This window comes from Lissotriton helveticus, chromosome 8 (genome assembly GCF_964261635.1).
Source record: "Lissotriton helveticus chromosome 8, aLisHel1.1, whole genome shotgun sequence".
NCBI classification, from domain to species: Eukaryota; Metazoa; Chordata; class Amphibia; order Caudata; family Salamandridae; genus Lissotriton; species Lissotriton helveticus.
In genome coordinates, this window is record NC_136069.1 from 329,651,810 (window position 1) to 329,660,211 (window position 8,402).

An 8,402-nucleotide genomic window follows, 5' to 3' on the forward strand; every position below is an offset into this window, starting at 1 on the left:
TCTGGCTCACCCTACACCATCATCAATAATAATACCTGGGTTTATTCCTTCAAGGAGAAAAGTGGTGAGAAGTTAGAAACCCCTCATGTCCATCTGTGAGCTACACGGGCAAGCCCATTGATTTATTGGGTTTTCACAAGCTTCCTTTTTAATTTAAAGGAAGGCACGCAGAATGCAAACTTTACGTGTCTGCTTCAGGACCTTGTGTCGTGGGTTGGTGGGACCAAGGAAAGTTGGGTATTCTACTTGATCCCAACTGCCCGATCCTGTTCTAAGCGTGGGAGAAAGGAAGGAGGATGCCTTTAGTGAGGTGGTAACTACGTTTCCCAAGGTATTCTCTGGGTGTGTGGGTGAGCTGAAAGGTTTCTCACACAAGATAATTCTGAAAAAGGACACTTGTCCTTGAATCCACAAGGTGATAAAATATTCGTATCGGTATCAAGGAAGAGGTGATTGGTGAAATTCAGAAATTGGTGGACAAGAGCTAATTGAGCGTGTTGAGTCCTCGGATTGGGTCGCTCACCTGCAAGGCTAAATGCCGAATCCGTTTATGTGTGGACTTGAGAGAGCTCAATAAAAACATCTTTGTAGATGTATTCTCTCATCCCAGGATGTCAGAATTGTTGTCCGTTACAAGGGACATGCAATGGTTCTCTACAATAGACCTGACCTCTGCTTACCATCAGGTGCCTCTGCTTCAGAGGAGCAGACACCTCACTGCTTTCGTCACCCCCATTGGCATCTTTCAGTTCAAACGGGTCCCATTTGGGTTGGCATCTGCCACCGCCATGTTCCAACGCCTTATGTACCTAATTTATAAAAACATGAAGAATGTTGTCTTCTTCCAGGATGACATTCTAGTCATGGGATCAAATAGGGCTGAACATGACAAGGTTCTGTTTGAGGTGCTTCAGTCTCTGGAGCTGAATGGTTTCACTGCGGAGGAGTCAAAATGCAAGTTTGCAAGGAAGAGCATACCGTACTTGGGGGTATGAGATCAGTTTGTTAGGGATTTGTCCAAAGTCAGAATCGGTGGATGCCATCAGAAAAGCGCCTGTTCCTCAGAACAAAGAGGAGGTCAGAGCCTTCTTAGGTCTGGCCGAATTTTATTCTAAGTTTGTCTACAATTTCTCTGACAAAATGTTTTGCATTAGGCAGCTGCAAAAAAAGTAGAAATTTGTTTGGCGTGAGGAATGCCAACTCAGTTTTGATGGCATCAAGAAAGATATGTGCTCAGCTCCAGCGCTTAAAGGCTTTGAACCTAGTGTCAAGAGTTTCATCAGCACAGATGCCAGCTGGAGGGGTTTAGGTGTAGTCTTATCCCAAGTGCAGGAGGATGGCACGGAGGGTGTGGTTACGTTTGCTTCCAGAGCCCTCACTCCAACAGGGGAAAAGTACTCCATTATTGAGAGGGAGGCTCTGGGGTGTGTTTGGGACCTCAAAAATTTTAGACAGTACCTATGGGGCAAATGTGTCACTGTAAGAGCAGACCACAAGCCTCTCACGAAAGTGCTCACATCGAAGGGGCTTAGCAATGTGTCTCCTAGGATTTCACGCATGTCTGTGCAACTTTTGGACTTTGTGTACGAGATCAAGTATGTGCCCTGTGTTCGTAATAGAATTGTTGATTTCCTGAGCAGATATCCGTTACCAGTCATTGATGAAGCTAAGAATGAATGGGATGATTGGCTTGTAGCTACAATTTTTGGTGAAGCATTGCATAGTATTTCTCACAATGAGCGGATCAAGTGTCTTTCTCAAGATGTGAATTTAGTTACTCTCATTGACTACATTCATGTAGGGTGGCCAGAGAAAGCCCATTTAAGTAGTGCCTTGCTTCCTTTTTGGGAGGTCAGGAATGAATTGTCTGTTGAAGATGGTATTCTACTCAGGAGTGGCAGGTTGATTCCACCCCTGGGGACAAGGTAATCAGTCTTTGCCTCGAGGGTCACCTGGGCATTGTGAAAAGTAAAAGCAGGATCAAGCAGTCTTACCGGCGGCTTGGCGTGGACAAGGACATCGAAAGAGTTGTCAGGGTTTGTGTGAAGTGTGCCAATTCCGATAAGAGTTTAGTCACAGATCACCCTTACACCCTATTGTCATCCCTGACATGCCGTTGGAGAGAGTGGGAATTGATATCTTTGGCCCTGTGAGAGATGTCAGTGGTTTACAGAAGTACACTCTGGTCTTAGTTGATCACTTCTCTAAGTGGCCAGCAGTCAAGGTTGTTGAGAGGGCTGATTCTGAAAACTTGTTGCATTTCTTGGCTGAGGTTTTGGGACGCGATGGCTTACCTAAGGATCTGATTTCAGACACTGGAGGACAATTTGTTAGCAATATGTTTAATACGTTTGTTAGGGAAGCAGGGATAGTTCATAGAACTACTTCCCGTTATCACCCAGAAGGGAATAGAAGCATTGATGCCTTTAACAGAGTCATAAAGGGCATTATTGAGTAGGCTATCAACAATCGCATGGATTGGGAGGATGAGTTAAGGAAAATTGTAAGTGCATACAGGGTTAAACGATGGAAATCTACTGGACATTCTCCTTTTGAGCTGATGAGAGGGAGATCCCCACGTACGTAGGGCAACATGGGGTGGTTGAATGATACAAAACCTGACAAGGTTCTGTTTCTGCCAAGAAAGTGAGAGATTCCCGTGTGATTAGGCAGACCAAGTACAACAACAGGTATGACCAGTCACATGTAGCTAAGAAGGTGTGTTTGCGTGTTGGTGATATTGTCAAAGTCAAGAAGGGGACGTTGAAACGCAAAGGGGACCGTACATTTTTAGCTCCTCTTAAGGTAATTAGAATTTTGTGCAATTCTGCTCTGCTCAGCGATGGCAAAGTGTAGCATGCCAATAGAATAGCATTGTTGAAAGGTAATAGCAGTGCAGTACCAGAAGCAGTTGTGAACGACAGAGATGCTGGCTTTGGCCCGGAAGTTGATGCTTGTCCTTTAAAGTATGATTGGATTGAGGATGTTGTCTCTTCAGAAAATCTGTTTCACCAAATGGCGTCTTTAGTAGCCAGTTATAATGACCCACCTTTAGGTTCCAACGACAATGTCCCACTACATGTCTGTTCACCTCAAAGTTCTGGGGCCTGTGCACGCCCACTTCCTGTTTTTCAAGGAGCCAACTCGAATGTTACAGAAGGGTGGAGTTGTGTGGGCGATGGACAGATGAGTTGTATCAAGGTCACTATAGCTGGTAGAACCTGTGTCAAACCAAAACATTTGGATGATTATATCACGCACATATGTCAAGTTTAAAAGTCTGTTATATTACGCTTTATCACATATGAGATTGTGTAACTTCTCCGGCAGTTCCTGACATAGTTGTTTTTTTCCTTTACCTTATGCATCAAAAGTATAGAGTGGTCCTACACCTCTTTGTAATTATTGTGTTCTTTTGCTTACTTTTTTTATGTTTTGTAGGGAAGGGGAAGGGGAAGTGTTGTGTTTGTGAGTTTGAGCCTGCTGGTGAGCTCATGGGGTTCTAGGGCTTGGGTCTTTCCCAGGCTGTGGAATGCTATGAGGTCACCAGAAGAGAGAGCTCTGGGCTGTGAGGAGGTCTCTCTCATGTTTCCTCAACTCTGTTTCTGGGTTCAAGTCTTCAATAAAGTGAACCTAAAATACTCCCTCTCAGAGTATTGCTTCACGACACACTACAGGTGCCCAGGGCCAGTAAATGAAGTGCTGTTAGTGGGCCTGCAGCACTGATTGTGTCGCCCATGTCGCCCTAATCATGTCTCTGTGACTGCGCGTGCAATTTTTACTCACTGTGACTTGGCAGTCAAGACTACTTGCCTGGCCCTGAACTCCCCCATTATTACATATGTCACACCTAAGGGAGGCCCTTGGAACCCAGAGGGCAGGGTGCTATGTAAGACCAGGAAGGACATGTGCTTGTTTGCTTTACATGTCATGGTGGTGAAAAACAGTCTATTTCATTTTTCTCTACGGTGAGGCCTACTCCCCTCATAGGCTAGCATTGAGAATTCCCTTACATGCTTCTAAGTGTTGATTCCCCATCCCCAGGGAGTAACTTTATCCTGCTTGATGTGATTGAAATAGTAGTGATAAATGTGCTTTGCTGGTAAGGTTGGATTTAAAACTACTAGTGCAGAAATGCCACTTTCAGACAGGAGGGCATTTTTCTGCTCTTAACTTTGCTCCATGTGACATCCTGCCTGTCGCCAATACCCATCTGGATGAGGCGACGGATCCCATTTGTGCACTCCTCCCAGACAGCGATAAACCCAGGAAGGCCAGGGGTGGCTAAACACTCCTCAGCAAAAATCGGCATTCTGATGACCGGCCTGGGCAGACAGAAGGAAAGAGGACTCACACCGGGACATCAAGGAGTAATGACCTGACCCAACATACATGGCTGGTGATCCCCGTAGAGAACCTGGAAGACAGGACTGGCTTTATAGGGGTGCTAGTGCACTTCAAAACCACTCTTTGAAGTTTCCCCTACATCAATGGCACATTTGGGTATAAGTACTGGGTCTCTAACCCTCCCAACTCAGATACTTCTGGATCTACACTGAATCTCTGTCAGAAGAACTGCGGTGTTGCTCAAAGGACTCAACTGAACTGTTTTTCTGAAAGGACTACTTTCCTGCTTGTTGCCCTGCTGCCTGCTGCTCTCTGAATCTTCTAAATTGAGAGCCGGACTCTGTCTTCCCACCAAAGTGATCACCAAGGGCTTGTTAGCTTGCCTCCTGTTTCTGAAATCTCAGGGACACAAAAGACTTCCTGCAGATCTGCTGGTGCTGCTGGACTCTGCCTTCTGTGAGTCTTACCCTTGCCTGAGATGCCCCCATAAAGTTCTGGGCCTCAGAAGTGGGTTCTGCAGCTGAGATCTGCTAAATCTGACGCAACTCAGCACGAAGCCCCACAAGGCCTCGCCACACACCGCTCTGGAAACTTACGCAAGACAATGCAAATCCTCACATAACCTCAAGCCACTAAACGTCGCTGCACAGCCTCTCGGAATCCACGCCGAACGACGCAAAGCCTTGCAGCCCAGACTACGCCGCTAGATCCAAGGTACTGTGTACAGCGGGCCCAACTGGGTCCCTGAAGCCGGCCTGCACTCCATCGCAGTTGGCCTGAACTTAGGATTTGCACCGGGTTCCTCACGACCTGAAGTAACCTTTTTAACGTTACCTGCTTATTAGCGCTTCATTGCATTTATTTCTACAAAGTTCAATATCTTGACTTCTACTTGATGGACTTTTACCGTTTTGGTCTTGTTTTACCCATATAAATATTCTTTATTTTTCTAAACTGCTGTAGAGTCTTTTTGTATGGGTTACTGCATCAAATACTTTCCACATTGACCTTTAAGTTAAGCCTGCCTGCTCTGTGCCAAGCTACCGGGGGTGAGCACAGGATAATTTGGTATTGTGTTGTGACTTACCCTGACTAGGATTATGGTCCCTACTTGGACAGGGTACATACCTCTTCCAACCAAAGACTCTATTTCTAACAACAGCCATATATCTCAAAGAGCTTCTGCTTACTCTTGAATACGTGCTACATATCAGTCATTTCTACAACGTACTTTTCTTCAGGGCTTTAAGCAGAATGGAAAAAGTGGGCATGGGTGCCTCTAAAATTGGCATGGGCTAAGAAAAGCAACTATGATTCTAAGAGGGGTGGGTGGCCTATGTAAATAAGGGTGTGACTTACAACATGTAAACTAAAATCCTGTACATCCCATAGCATGCAGCGCCACCAATATGTTGGTGCCTCTCTGTGAGCTTTCTATTATTTTTCCAGATATATTACTCAATATTGGGCATGCATCTAAAACAAGCCTCACCTATTGGTTTTATCCATGCTTATTAGCAGTATCAGATAAATGAGTAACGAGGATGTTGTTGTGAAGAATGTGAATGAAAAATGTTTCCATTCAAAATAAGAGAATGTGAATTAAACATTACTAAGATCTGTGGAAGGGGTATTGTCCTACAGAGTGCCTCAGTCACGTCCGTTCTTTGTTGTACACTACTTTCCTCTGCAGTTTCTCAGTCTGTTAGACACACCCTTTTTCTCCACACATCTTTCTCAGATCTTCCATCTGTATATCTCACCTATCTGCTCTTATGCACACTCTTTCATCCTCCCCCAGGCACTGTGAACCAAAAAAACAAGTTACTGTGTGATGAGGGGCATGGCCTGGGTGGGGAGAAAGGGAGGGGGAGGGGTCAGGGAAGAGTCTTGCTCCAAGAAGTACCTTAGGCACCTTTGCCTTCCCATTACTAAACCCCAATGTCTTGGGGTGTTTTGTTAGGTTATGTGCATTTGTAAAACGCACTCTCACCCGCAAGGGTATCGTAATGCTGAGCAGGTGTGTGTGCCTAACCCTGCCTATGATAAGTTGATAATTCAAAAGCCAGATCTTCAGCTTCTTGTGGAATTCAAGAAGTGAGGAGGAGGCTCTGATGTGGAGGGGTAGGTCGTTCCATGCTTTAGGAGCAACAAAAGACATCACCCATTCTCCTGATCTAGTTCGGTGTATGCATAGGATGTGTGCTAGTGGATGTGCTGTGGAGTGGAGGTGTCTGGGTGGTTGGTGGAAGGAAATGCGACTCAGGTTGGTGGGGCCTAAGTTGTGTGGTTCCTTGAATGTGTGTATGAGGAGTTTGACATGAGTGTGTTGGTGTATTGGGAGCCAGAGCTTCTCCCTGAGGAGTGGTGTGATGTGAGTTCTGTGAGGGAGTTTGAGGATGAGTCTGGCTGCTGAGGTCTGTATGGTTTGAAGTCTTCTGGTGAGTTGTTTGGTAATCCCGGCATAGAAGGTGTTCTCATAGTCCAACTTGCTGGTGTCTAGGGCGTGAGTGACGGTTTTTCTGGTGTTGCTAAGGAGCCATTAAAAGATCTTCCTCATCATTTTCAGGGTGTGGCTTGAGGATGCAGTGACGACGTTCATGTGTATGGTCTTGTCCAGTTTCTATCGATTTTGATTCTGAGGTTCTTTGCTTGGGTGTTGGGTCTGTTTGTTATTTCTAAGTTCAGCCGGCCACCAGTTGGAGTCCCACAGTGAGGTGTTCTTGCTGAAGATCACTACTTCGGCCTTGTAGATGTTGGCTTTCACCCAGTTAGTGAATTCAGACATGCAGGCAGTGAACTTGTGTTGGGGATCTTTTCCTAGAGGGAATGTATAAATTATGTGTCGTCGGTGTAGGACAAGATGTACTGTGTGCAGATGACATTGGCCGGAGGGATCATGTATGCGTTGAAGAGTGTGAGGCTTAGCGATGAACCTTGAGGCAATCTGCAGATGAGTTTGCAGGTTTCAGAAGAATAAGGTGGCAGACTGACAGCTTGTATTCTATCCATTAAGAAGGAGCAGATCCTGCAAAGAGCGGGTCATTGGATGCCAGTCTCAGGCAGGCGTCGGATGAGGGTGGGGTTTGAGACCGAGTCAAATGCTGCAGAGTTCCAGGAGAATGGGGGCTGACGTGTTTCCTCTGACAAGGATCATGCTGATGTTGTCTGTGGCAGCAATGAGTGCTGTTTCTTTACTGGAGCTGGGCCTGAATCCGGAGTGCATGGCATCAAGGAGCTGGTGGTTGGTGAGGCACTGATCAATTTCGCTAATACCTTTGCTGGGTTTAGAAGGAGGGAGATGGGTCTGTAACTGGCATGCCTGGCATGGTCAACCAATGGTTTCCTGAGTTGGGGTGTGATTGTGGCAGGTTTACAGGCATCTGGGAATGTGGCTGAGTTGATGGAAAGATTGAGGATTGGTGTTGGTGCTTCACTGATTGGTAGGAGTCATTCAATGAAGGAATGGGGGGGGGGGCAGGGGTCAAATGAGGCCACAAATGGGATGATCTTCGTGGAAATGGTGTTTACGATGCTGGTGATGGGGGTCCACAAGGTCAGGGTTTGTTTTCACACCCCTTAATGAACATTAGCTAGTCAAAGCCTTGAAGACAAGCTGGAACTCCGCTCTTTGCTGTGGTTTGCAGCTCATTTTCCCAACCACGATGTGATATTGGCTCCTCACTGTGTGACCGTGTGAAGAGAGCAGATATTGTGTGACCCACTGTGGCATTCGTGTGAGTTGGCAGATCTTCTCTCTCCTGCATGTACTTCCTTGCATCTTCTTCAGTGAATAATCTCCTGATACACACATTACACCCTCTCTCCTGTAAGCACTGCCGTTTGTTTTACTTTCACCCTTTCATTATTTCGACAGTTGTGTCCTTTCTTCATTCACTTTAACACAAAAATACACTTACCATTGGTACACATGACTATTTCTCTGTGTGCTCTGCAGAGGCCATGGGTTGGATGAACATGTGTTCAGAACACTTTTATGACACACTGACATGCACTGTGGGAAACATTCATTATCTAAAGCCTCAAATACAGAG